Consider the following 14,077-nt stretch of genomic DNA (forward strand, 5'->3'; position numbering starts at 1 on the left):
TTTTGAATGGATTTAGTCCTTTAATATAAAGTAACAGATTCTCCTAGTGTATAGCCAAATTTCCTAGTTTAGTAGGTGTATATTTTTCTTTATACATTTCATAGACTTTGAATAGAACACTGATCTTCCTGAGTTGCATAAATTTGCAGCCTCCACTGGTGATATCTTACTTCATATTCTACCTTTTGAAATGAATTATTTTTTTGGTGTCTCAGTCTCTAAAATAGTGCTTTGTGATTCTTCTCTTATTATAGATTTTTATCTTTCCTCCTACCAGTCCTCCAGCTTTATCGCTTTTTTACACAGCTTTATTCTACTCCCACTTGTGGATATTTGCTTCACATGTGTTCAATGAATTTTATTCTGGTTGTTTATTTCTGCATTTGATGAATAATTAGTATTGGGTAACCGTTTTCAGTGCTTCAACACAAATCCTGTTGAAGAGCCTGCAGCTGAAGGATCAGCTGAAATAAGTGATCTTGGACTGTATTTGTCAAGGAGCGAAAAACTAGGACAGGGAGAAGGGCAAGGGGAGACATTATACAGATTCTATGAGGCAAAGGTAGAAACAGGGCAGAGAAGGGCAGCACAAAACCACACACAAAGGTGACATGGGGTAGGGTGGGAATTAATTCTCTAAATAATTTTTTTTAAGTGGAAAAGGCTCTGGAACTTTAAAGCAGTGGTAATTCCTCTGAGTGACTCCCACCCCTTGTGGTCCCTCAATGTCCATTTGCCTGAAGTACTGGATGGATATTTTCAGGTGAGGGTAAATCAAGCTGCAGAAAAATCTTTTTTTCTGTCTGTCACTAGCCCAAGTAGAGTGAAACAGTAACCATGACTGTGCTTAGGACACCTGTGTATGTGAGTGGGAAACATGCTGGGGATTCTTAATATGTTTATTTAATAGTATTCTTTGATTTTTTTGGGGGGTTTTTTTGGTTTTTTTTGGGGTTTTTTTGGTTTTTTTTTTGTTTTTTTCCACAAGGATTACTTGCATGCTGGACATGTGGATTTTCAGTTTGTTTCACTGCTAATACATGCCCTGGAAGTTTTGGCTTCAGCAGTTTTGCAGTGTCCATGATGATACCCAGGCAGAGTTTGCTGATCCAGATTGTGCCAAGTGTCATTTCAACAGCGTGACCTCAATTCTGCCAGTTTGGGATCCTCCACAGATCTCCAGTCTGATCCCAGGCTGCTCTGTGCCTTCAGCCCTCATAGCTTCACAGGGCCATGTAAAACATAACCCTTGTTTTCTACTGTAAGAAATGCCTTTATGTTCAATTCTTCTGATATGTTGCAACACAGACTTTCCTGCATTTCAGATCCTTTTAAATGGGAAAAAAGAGAAATCACTAAATGATTGTGTCCTATGGATCCCATGTGATGCTCCGTGGCCTTAGGAGACCAAATGTCCAATGCCATGAAGTGTGGACACATGACTGCACACAGCCAGTCTCATTTATTTGGCCTCGGGACTGCTTTATTATTAGCAGTATGGACATAATCACTGCCTTAACTTGTGGCCCAGACTTTGAAAATACAAAAGGAAAACTAATTGCTTATTCTTCTGATTGTAATATATGAGGGCTGGGTTGTGCTGCTGTTTTTATCTGCTTTTAATTATTTTTATTCCTGCCCATGCAGTAAAATTGTTAGTGTCTAGGTTATTTCAGAAAAATCACAGCAGTTGTATGACTCCATCAGCTCAGAGATGAAGGACAACTCATGTACACACATCCTTATATACCTGTGTCCATACTCTCTCCAGATCCATGCAGTACCATTTCAATGTACCTCTGGGTTTGGGCTGGACACTTTGGCAGGAGCTTGCGGAAAAGCCTGTAATAATAAAAGTGTCAGCTTGTGACCACAAACATCTCTATTATGCTACTGCTAGAAGAGAAAGGATGGCCTAGAAATTCAGAAAGCAAATATTCAGAGGAGCAAATAAAGGAAAGCAGTCTAGCAATGCATGACAGTAATTCCTTCACTCAGGAAAGAAACTATGGTTTTTGCCTTTACATATTCAGTCATCTAAGTCAGGGCAGATATCCTCAGTACCCTAGCACAAGACCCCTAGTTATGTAAGAGGAAAATAAGATTTGGGGAGGAAAATAATATTTGGAGAAGAAAATTATTTGGGGAGCAGTATAAACAAGACTACACTGAGGCAGTAGCAGGTGCAGCACCTTGCTTCATACTGCTGTCCATGCCCTTGGGTGAAAGCCCTGTTAGTTAACACTGGTGAATGAACAGAAGGCTCATCTCATTAAGCTTGGACTTGGAGAAGAGTTAAAGGACATTATTAAATCACTGAGGGAAAAAAAGGACTCTAGAAAAAAGGCCTGAGAACAGATGGGGATTTTGTAAAAGGAGGAGGAGGATGATATGAGAAAAACTTGCTTTATACTTCAATACCAGTGAAGCATTGCAGTGGAAAACTAAATAAGGGCTGAGAAATCATTCACCACAAGATGGCAAACAGTCACAGTTTCAAGACTATCTCAGCTGAAGAAGACTGCCCTAGTGGGTACCTTGCTTCTGTTCTCAGTTAGTGATGGATATTTCTGGGGCAATTCCGGTAACGCAGTTAGGATAGTCAGACACCAGGGGGGTTGGCAGTATTGATGCAGTGAGATGCTCCCTGAGCAGCCCAGTACATGAGACAGTATCAAGCATGGACTTAGTTTGAAGGGACTGGCACCACTGTAGTCACGGACACTAAATTCAAAGGGCTTTTGATTGGCTCCTCAGCAGCCCAGCATAGCGTGTTAAGCAGGTGCTGTGCTGCTGGGCAGATTTTGTGTAAGGCAGACATTTTGGCTAAGGGCAGCCTTAGCAGAAAGCTGACCATTTGCTCTGCTTGCCTGAACAGTTTCATCTGACTTGTGGTCTCTGTTCTTTGCAACCAAAGACACCCAGGGCAATGCGGATCCATCTCTCCTGCTTGAGGAAGAGGACCTGCTCTGCTACATGTGTTACAGTCCCCTACTGCTAGTTGGCACAAAAAAAAAGTCTACTGTATTTCAGACAGATACATTTCAGCCCAAACTTACACAGAAAATCATGTGCAGTTATGAGGTCTGCACACACTTACCACAGGGAGCAACGAGTTTACTGGTGTGTTGAGAAATATGTGTTAAAATACATGCAAGGAAAACAAAAAAAGCTGTCTTATTCCCTAATTCCCAAAATTCCTGTTGAAAGATTTAGAAAATCATCAAAAGTGAAACCTGACACTAGCTACATTGAGGAAGGTGAGATTCGCAGGTGAGGACTAAACACCTTACACTTAAATTCCATACCAATAATAAATAAAATTTTAAAAACCAAACATTGTCCTTATCCTCTGCTATTCCCAGAGTTGCACATTTAAATCTCCAGCAAACTTTGCTCTCCCTTAAATGAACTTACCATCTGTCCAGTACCTTTGTCTGGCCGCTAAATCAGGCATTAATGGCCATGTCTAGATCACACCATGAGATTAGAACAGATTTCCCTCACTGCCCCCATCACTGTCATTTCTTCTGCTCTCCAAGGCTTGGAATCTGAGACATTAAGTTTGCTATTCAGCCAAGAATCCACTTCCATGTGTGCTGACCAAGCAGATGTCTGGCTTGGGAGGATGAAGTGCTGTTAATTTTGTTATTTTCCAGCTTTGAATTTTGCTATCTAGGGACTGGCAGCCACCAGCTTTTATCCTACTGATGTGGACCATACTTCTAAACAGACTTTGGAAGGAACCCAGGTCTCTGAACAGAAGGACAAGGGTAAGACACTGACAAAAGAGAGGTGAGAAGAGCAGGAGCATGAACCAGTTAAGGGATCCTTCAGAGCCACTGTCTCACCATGGGATTATTAGCACAAACCCCACAGGCACATTGTCAGGTCAGAAGGTCTTTTGCTTTCAAATACTGCGGAAGAGCCTATGAAGCAAAGAAGGAAAAGCTTGTTTGGATTACTGAAAGCAGTTAAATATAATTATAGTTAAATATATTATTATATTTAATATTATTATTATAGGGCTACATATATTTATTGGTTAAATATATACATTGATGCTGACCTCTTCCCCCAGGGCAGAGTGATGACAGTGGTGGTGTCCAGCTCTGAAGGAATGATAGATTTGCAAACAAGGACTAATTTTCTCAGCTGCGGTTGGGGAATGTTAAAACTACACTGCTGATAATAAGGTTTGAGTGCAACAGGAGAGGCAGGATGTCAATAGCATTACAATAACAGTGAGGCACTGCAGCAAGCAAGGCTTTTTGTCTGATAAAGTGCAGTTTCCTGGGAGAAGTTGGAGGCTCTGAATATAAGCATGGTATGAGATTACCACTGCTGACTGCCTATTTATTAACTCCATGTAGTTTGCTGGAAACCTTAAGTGTTCCTTGCAAAGCAAATTTACACTTTAGTGCATATTACCAAAATATATAACCTATATTTAGATGGCATCTTTCATCTTGAAGGGACCCTAAGCTCTTTGCAGATTGTCTATAATGGAATCACTCAGCCACCAGTGACATATTGTCATCTCTGAGGCATAACAAAACAACAAAACTATTCTAGGAAGAAAACAATAACATCTATTGAAAGCACATGGGAATTCAGGATGCTATGAGGTAATTATACCAAAATGACGATGGTTGCAGACAGAGCTGCAAAGAATAGTTAATACTTTGCAAATAAGTAGCCTGAGCCCTGGCCACAGCTCACTGTGGGTTTTGTTGAGGCAGGAGAACAGCAGTAGCAAATGTTCCATTGCAACCCCTTCTGGTCGGAGTTTTCACCTTGGTAATCTTTCACGCTAGAGCCTATGACCTCTTTGGGTTTTGCAGATGTGAACCTGCAGCAATTAGCCAAAACATCTGCCGTGAGTAAACAAGGGGAGAGCCAGCTTTTCCCAGGTGCAGCTGGATGGGTTTGGGCAGTGAGGCAGCAGCCCAAGTCTAGAGATATCCTTGACTGCTGTCACCCTTCCCGCACAAGCCAAAAGCCAGAGGACTGCAGCACACTGCCCAGGAGAGTGCTTTGCCTTCTGCCATGCTGAATTCAGCCCCTTAAAATGGGATTGATAATGCAAGTGATCACCTTAAAATTGTGAGGGAAAGGCTTGGGCAGGAAAACCTGGCCCTGGAAATGACACCAAAGGCAGCCCAAATTACATGTGCTTGTATCCTTGACACAAGATATGTTTCATAACAGTGATAATAACAATTAAATTTTTGGGGGCAAAACGCCTGTAACATGTAACTTTCTTGTCCCTACTGCTCAATCTTCACCAGATCCAGTACGTTAATAGTATCCTAAATATTGAGAGCACAGAGTGCTGGAGCAAGGGTTTGTGCTTGTAAGTTTGAAGTACCTTGTCGTCCAGGTTTCAGAGACAGACGGTGCCAGTACAACATTTTGTCTATCCTTGGCAGTAGAATTTGCAACTTTTGAGAAAAAAAAGAGGCAGTCTGAATGAATAGGAGTTATGTTATTTTAAGACTTGATAGATACTAGAGAATTAAATGGATACTAGGTAACTTTTTTTGCTGTGAAGTTTTTTTGCCAAATATATTTATTTTAAAACAAGGTTTTGCCAATTTACTTTATTTATTTTTTGCTGTGTCAATAGAAACACTTTCTTCTTCTTTCTGCAAAACATAAACACTTTTTTTTTTCATATTTTAAAAAGTAAACTTTTTGACATTTGCATTTAGAATGACTGTTAATATTTTCTTCTATATTTTACCTTATATATTAAAAAAAAATCTCCAAAGGAAATAAAAACATTGACTTTGTTCTGCCTTTAATTAGTTTCTTAGATCAGCTTTTCAGTTCAATGAAAATAGAGCAAATGTTTCAGATTCAGCAATGCAAATTGCCTTATGTTTTGGGATTTACAGAAAACAGGAAAACCCAAGAATCTGCACAACAGTATCAGAAATCAAATTCATTACTAAATGGCATTTGCAGTTTTCAGCATGCTATTTCCATCACTCCATTCTGGAGTACTGTGAGTTCATGCTAATGAGTGAGTGAATATCCCAACTCTGATACCTTAAGCATTTGTAATAAATATTAGCCTGAGTGGAACAAAATCTCCCATGTCCCTCCCTGCTCCTGACTTACTTTTCATATAGAGCACCTCATAACTATACCTGGTTGTGAAGGATGATAATGTCATTGGCAAAAAATAGCTGATTCCCTTCTTGCTTCCCCCAGAAATGCAACATGGTGAAATAAGAGGAACAAAACATTTATTCTGACTAGAAGCACAAATAATTTCATCACTTCTGGCTTCACCCTCAATAATTTGTTTTGTGGTGGTTACATGCCCTATTTGGACTTGGTAATGCTTGCATTCTCCATCATCACCTTTGACTTTTGCCAACACTTGTTTCAGGGGCAGCTTACTTCCAAAGCCATAGAAGTACAGCTGCAACATGCAGTTCATGGATATACAGCTCCTGAATATGTAAAGGATGTGAATGTATGTTTATGTCTCATTCTTCTTGTTTGAAATCTAGAGAGAGAATTAAAAAGAGCCCCTGACATTTCACTGATTCTGCTTTGCCCTGAGCTGGAGCAGGAGAGGGACCTCACAGTATTGTTTTCAGTGTTTGGTTTATTCTGGCTTTAAAAATCCCAGTAGTGGGTCTTCCATCACTCTCCCTAATAGCCAGTTCCAACCCAGACTTTTAAATTGGTGGTTTGTACTGCAAGCCATGTAGACGAGTTTTCCTGAATAGCACTGGGCACATGAACTGGAAACATGCACAGATGTCCAGCTTCAGTTTCCCTGTGTTCATCCCTATACATTACAAGCACTTGAAACAGTTCTTGTCTCCTTCAGTGCTTTCTTTCAGCCTTCTCTCACCACTCCACACTGTTACACAGCAACACCATGTGCTGAAGCACCACTGGAGTGGATCCTCAAGGTAACACTGGGAGCAAGACAGAGAGAGATATGTTTATGACCATTCTCTATCCTTCTAAACAGCTTTTATCACTGCAGTTAATAAAACACTAGTATGGCCAAAAGAAGAGATAAGGATGCTGCAGCTTACTCTCTTTTAGGATCTACATTTCTTTTTAGTTCTTGCCAATGTCTGGAAAAGGCGAACTGAAAAATTTTTGTATGATCAAAGAAGCCATGCTGGAGATTCCTGGATGTGCATCTAGGAGGAGATTAATGACCATCTTTTTTCAGCCCCACCTAGGTAAGACAAGCCTTGTCCTTGACATTATTACGTCAAACTTCCATCTAAGACTGAGACAATAATGCTAATTGGGTCTGAGGTCCAGTGTAAAGTTGTGATTTCACACTAATTTTTTATATTGCCTGAAAAGAATGGACAAGATCTAACACGTTGTTCCAGTATTTCTCAGTATTTCAGGCAACTATTCCACTGCTTTATCACCCATACACTAGAAAAAGAGGTCATCTACTGAGATTTTTTCTTTTTTCATGTGACTATTTTTGGTTTTACCACTGAGACTGGAGATCTGTACTGTTGTCTTGACTAGGAACAGTCTAGAAACAAGTTTGGTTGATAACTGTCCTCCCCAAAACAGACTGTGCTTGTTAGTAGGATTATTTAGGATTTTAGAATTCCTCAGGTATACATAATATAAATGTAACAGAAGGTTGGTCAACAGAAGGTCTTTGGCTAATTTCAGATGGTAAAGTAGTTGTACTGACCATATTTAAACACTTCAGTGAATCCATCCCTGAGGACAAGTGACCCATAATTTCAAACGCACATTGCAGTTTTACACACCCAAAAGTATGTGCTCAGGGTATGGGTATGCCAACCTTTGTGACAGGGGAAGGCAAGTCTCTTGGAAAGTGCAGCTCTCTCTTTTGCAGTCAGTGGCAGTTTGTCCTTGCTGTGCCCTTCATACTTTTTGCTTTTACTTTTGAAGTTTATCTACCCTGCTGTAGTGCCAGTTTGATCTGTAAGGAGGTAAAAAAGGCCAAATTTATGATATGTTAGACACAAGTTAACAGAAGATGAATTAATTTTTGGACAGACCTTTAAGAATTGTTCAGTATAATGAATTTTTTCTGATATATAGCTGATGGTTTGCATCCAGAATCACTTGCCTGCTGTCAGATTATTTTTTTGCCTAAAAATAACCTGCTTCCCACTACATTTTTTTTTTGTTGTGCACAAATATAGCAGGTTTGTTGCATCAAGTCACCTTACAGAGTGGTTGGGAGCATTCAAAAAGAGTAGCTGGTGCATATTTTGAGGTGGGTAGGATTAAGGATTACGTTCTTGCTCTTTTCCATTCTTTCAACTATTTTCAAATTCTGATGAGTTGCATGAGTGATAATTACAGAATTTCAGTATTTATAGAAAACTATCAGTTTATAAGTATGTAACTGTGCAGATGATTTAATCTGACAGCATTTATTAAGCAAAAAACCCATAGTATTATCATTTTACAAATACAAAAATTTGGCCATTTTGGCTAGCTTTTTTATTATAATTTTTTAGAAGATGGATAAACACAGTGTAGCATGTAAAGCCTAAGGACTTTATGAAGAGAAGAAAAATAGAGACAAAGGATTTATAATACCAGGCACTGCAAGTTTTAATCCACAAAGGTAAAAAAATATAGTTTATGGGAACAGATGAGGCATAAAGTAAAGTAAGACGGACTTTATATGTACTTTAAAACATTAATGAAATTGTGGAAAGGCCTCCATGTTGCTATGTGGTGTAAAATGAAATCAGAAATCTTGAGCAGTTATGTCACCTGACATGTAAGACCATCTCCTGTTACAGTCCTGAACCACTTTTGCTGACTTGCCACAATGCAAAGTAACCAAGAAGAGCCCAGGCTGGAGGGAGGTGGAGGAGATTGGGTGTCCTAGGGCTGAAAGCTGGAAGAACGGGAGGTGGGGTCAGGGAAACTCAGAGAAGTGGGAAACGATGGAGACAGAAGTGGTCAGGGGGATAAGCAATTAATATAGAGATCTGCAACACTCCTTGTTACTTCTGAAACATGTACATATTTTCTACCTAGGGGCTGAGCTGAATTAACTGACATAATTGCAAGTATAATTTTATCAGTGGCGGTATTTCTCCTGAAGTAACCTCATAGATAAATCGCTATCTTTGTGACACATTTGTACAAGAATAACATTGGAGGGTTATGCCCACTGTAGGAGCAATGTGACACAGGTGAGCAGAGCAAATGAGCATATAAAAATACTTCTCTGTCCATTCACTTAGATCTTACGTATCTGCTAAATGGAAGAAATTTGCACTAGCCAAGAAAAAGAGTAATGATCTGTTGGTTTGTTTTGCTGGTTTTAGTCTCACTGTTCTCTTTTCAGAGGTGAGGATGCAGGTGGTTTTATTTTCTTTTTCCAACCCCTGTGAACACTCCTGAGCTCCATGTGATTCTTCTCCATGGAAGATGGATGGATGGATGGATGACAATGCACTTAATAAAACAAATATAAATAGAGCTGGCACTAGCTAAAACTATGGTCAAAAACATCTTTTCATGTTTCAGTGACCAGATTTCCTAAACTACAGCAAATAAAAAGCTTTGAAGAAAGAGCAATGGCACCTATATTCTCCAGATTGTCTAAGGACTTTGGCTGTCTGAACTGACAATATGAAAGGAGTTGTGTTTTTCAGAGAGTGAATATCTTGTAAGTCTTACTTCTTCTCCTTCATTTTGATGCAAAAATAGCCAAATAATCCAGTTATTTATTTTGTCTTAATTTTTCACAAGGTTAAAAATTCTGAGAACCTCTGAAGTATCTCACCCATCAAGGCCTGTGGACAATGCTTTGGAGCCAGCCAGAATTTGGGTGGCCTGCCTTCTTTAGATTGCTTAGTGGTGCTATTGGAATTAACCCAGCATCTTCCTTTCAGCTGTGGCTGTGTCTCTCAAGGCAGGACCACAATGGCTGTGAAATGTATTTAGAAGAAGGCAGGATGATTTATGTTATGAATCATGACAAGCATGATGAGTTCATATCATGGTTTAATCCCAGCTGTCAAGGAAGTCCTACACAATGTCCTTCCCTCGCTCACCTTCCCCATCCTCTGGTGGGATGGGGAGAAGAATCAGAAAAATTCTGGATTTAGATAAGAGCAGTTCACTAATTTAAATAAGGTAAAATATAATAATAACAGCCACAGCAAAAATTGTAGGAATGAAGAGGAAAGAGCAAGGGGAATAAACACAAGGAAAACAAGTGATGTGTGATACAGTCGCTCACCACCCACTGAGTGATGCTGAGCCTGTCCCCAAGCAGTGATCAGCTCCTCTTGGCCATCTGCCCCCAGTTTATATCCTGGGCACGATGTTATGTGGTATGGAATATCCTTTCAGCCAGTTCAAGTTAGCTGTCCTGGACATGCTTCCTGCCAATTTCTTGCGCATGTGGTTGCTGGCAGACCATTGGAAACTGGAAAATCCTTGATTTTAGAGTAAGCACTTTAACAAAAACTAAAACATCAGTTGTGTTATTGTGTTATCAATATCGTTCTCATACTAAATCCAAAATGCAGTGCCGAACCACTTATTAAGCAAAAAAATCAACTCTATCCCAGCTGAAACCAGGACTCTTCACCTTCTGTACTGTAACATCACTTGTGGCACAAGCACCAGCTTCCCACTACAGTTTCAGTGGCACAGTAATGCAATCTTCAAGCTCTGTGAACAGTGCACTGGGCACCCACAGTGTCACCTTACCCAGCTGAGACAAAATTACATTCAACTACTGCCTCTCTTATTTTATTTCTTCCTTGAAATTTGAATTTGCTGTCCGTCTTCTGATGGGTGCTCTCTCTGCGCACCTCAGGGTTGCCAAGTCAGGCCAGGTTTCTGCCTGGGACAAGCCGGATCTCCACCTCTCTCTCCTTAGCCTTAAGGCTAAAAGGGCTTTGATGAGGAAGATGCTTTTCTCTTTATAGGCTTCTCAGAAATGAGACCATATTTATGTTAAGTAGGTAACAGTTTGGTTCAGCTGAAAATCAAAGAATTTTTCTCTTTTCATTTAATTTGGCATACTGCATTTTTTTTTTTCAATCTATTATCTCGATATTTTTGGAATGCAGCTAAGTTCAGTGAAGTCTCATGGCAGCACATTTACAAGCCTAAGAAAATAAGTAAAGGATTTCCCAATGCAGGAGGTGGACCTCATCAAGGTGTTCTCTTCCACAACACTGTGGAGGTAAAAACCCATATGGCAGCAAATCTGGAATTAAAAAAAGCAATAATTGTGCAGTCATTATCTTTATGATCATATACTGTCACCCTTAGGCTAACATTAGGCATGTGAAATAAGTTGGCAGTTTGTCTTAAAGATGAAAAATCCTGTGAGAAGGAAGATACTCCATTCCTTGGTTGTTGAGAATAATTCTGATGAAATCATTCACTAACACAGCAAACACCAGTCAATTCTCCTGGTGCCTATTTCTTCCCCAGTCAGGAAGGAGCAAGGAATACCATGCAATATCATAGGGCACATAAAGTTCAATCCTGGCTCCTACTCTTTGCTGGAGGTCTCAAATACATGTAAATTCTTCCTGGATTCCCCCTGGTTACTTTATTCCATATTTTCAGTCATTTTCCCTAATGAAACAATCTAGCAGAACTAATCCAAACACGGGCTTAATTAATCAACATTTGGCAGTCTATAACTCCTCGCTCCAGTCCAAATTACTTGTGACAACTTTCTTAATGCACAACCAAAATATCTACAGGGAGTCTCTGCCTCAATCAGCTGGCTGGATATTATTTAATATATTTCAATAAAACTCCAATAAACCTTTTCTCCCTAGCTGCCCACAGACCATTTTATAGCAGAAAGTGACATTATGTCTTTAACTCATTTTAAAAGAAAACAAATCAGCGGTCTTTCATAATGCAGTGATGTCTTGTTTGGGTCATGACAGCAGAGAAGCTAAAAGCTAAACTGAAGAACATGATAGTGCTGGTCATAAGAAAAGGCTGAAACCAAGTGTCTGACAAATAAATATTCTCAGGTTTGTTTAGTGCTCAATATTACCCGCTTGTAGGATTGTAGACAAAACCCGACTTACTTCCATACTGAGCCTGGTGTTTTCTGGTAGCCTGAGAAAATAGAGGAAAGAAAAAATAAAACTTCTCCTTATCAGTTAGAAATTCAATTCTGCTGTCATGCTTCAGGAGAAGAAACTGGGTCCACTACAACTTCTGTGAACAGAAATATTTCAGCCTTCTTTCAGTTGCAACCTCTTTTTTCAGATCTAGTTTTTTTTTTAAGGTGGAGACACAGTTGTGTCATTGTATAATACAAGGTATTTTTGCTCTAAACTCTCAGACAGATACATATCTGATAATTTAAATTCTACATAGAATTCAGGCAGTTCCTCTGTTCAGAAAGGCTTAAATTCAATCATTAGATCTAAGCACTATACTGATGTGAACATGGATGCTTGTTCACAGCTTCCGTAGTTTGAAGAGGATCTGCAGAACCACAAAGAATAGAGCTTGTCAGTCCTGTGATCTATGGCTGAGGAGATAAAAATCTGAAGTCTGAAGAATATTCCTTATGTGATATCATACACATTACAAATACTTTCTACTCTTTACTTCCATATCTGTAAAGCAAATCTCTGGTTTGCTCATCTTATTAAGATGAGGACTTCAGTAACTTTGTGCAGTATTGGGTGTAAATTACTCATGTAGACAGGATGTCTGTTATTTGATTTAGAAAATGTTAAATATGTTATTTCTATGGGTTTCTGTGCTCATGTTCTGTGACTTTGATTTCAGTTGGACATCAGTCTTCCTAGACAAGTTCAGGCACAGAGGTAATTGATGCCACAATATAATTTCTTCAGACATTCAAGAACTTGATATCTTGATGAATTCAGGTGTCACAGGAACTATGAATCCAAAGAAGACCAGAGACTGCAGAGAGAGCAGTAGCCCAGAACCTGTAGTGTGGCCACAAGGCTTTCCCTGGGCATCTCACAGGTTGCTTGTGGTTGCTGAATTGCAAGGGGAGAATCTGGGGGAGCAGAACCCTGCTCCTTCAGGTGATAGATTGTAATTTTCACACCTGCTGTGCCAGAAGTTGTTACAGTACACCAACTGGAGCTACTTTGAAAAACATCCGGGGGAAGAAAGTTGGTATTGTATGCCTCTGCACTGGGTTCCACAGGAGGTATCATGGCTGGGACTGGGATCTTCACAAAGGCAAGTACAATTTCTCCTCCGAGGAAAGACTGTTTGGAATTACTTTGTTTCCATTTATTAATTGTTCAATAAAAAAGCTACAGGTTAGGAAATGTCTTCCATCAATCTATTCTCATTTTCCAGTGCTAGGAGGGTATCCTACTTTCAGCCAAGGACACAGTTAATTTTTTCACAGTAACCATGAGGGGGCAAAGCTTGGACCATGTGGACATGTCTAGGTTATTCTATATTATCCTCATCATTGCTGAGGGGTGGAAGTAAGGGATTCTCACTTCCAAGAAGAAGAGTGCATGGCTTTGGGTGGAAGAAAAAGGTGGCTTGTGAGAGGTTCTGCCACCATTCTTTTTCTTGGGGAGCAAGCAGCAAATGGAGCACTGGTGTGATCCCACTGCTGCCAACTGGAGGGTTTGTGAAGCAGTGCCTTTTTCATTGTCTTGGGTTTGGGGAGAACATGGGTGCAAACAGTCCATTGGCCACTGTTTTCCATTGTCTTGGACTTGGGGAAGAAAACATGGGCATGGAGTGTCCAACAGCCATTTTGTTCTTTGTCTTGGGGTCCACACAGCACCAGGTCAGATCAGTGAGCATTTTTCATATGTAAATCATCCTCATTTTGTATACTTTTGTCATTAATATTGTTGCTGTTACTGTTTGTTTTCTTATCTTATTTCTAGTAAACTGTTCTCATCTCAAGCCAGGATCTCTGCCTTTTGTCTCTCTCAGCTGAGGGAATGGGGAGAGAGAAACAGCTGCTTCAGGCTTAGTTTCCAGCTGGGTTAACCACACCAGAGTGCTTATGTAATTTCTCAGAAAATTAATGAAAAAGGGAGGAATTTGGATCAAGAAATCACCCCATATTATC

The sequence above is a fragment of the Corvus cornix genome, chromosome 3 (assembly GCF_000738735.6).
Source record: "Corvus cornix cornix isolate S_Up_H32 chromosome 3, ASM73873v5, whole genome shotgun sequence".
In the NCBI taxonomy this organism is placed as follows: domain Eukaryota; kingdom Metazoa; phylum Chordata; class Aves; order Passeriformes; family Corvidae; genus Corvus; species Corvus cornix.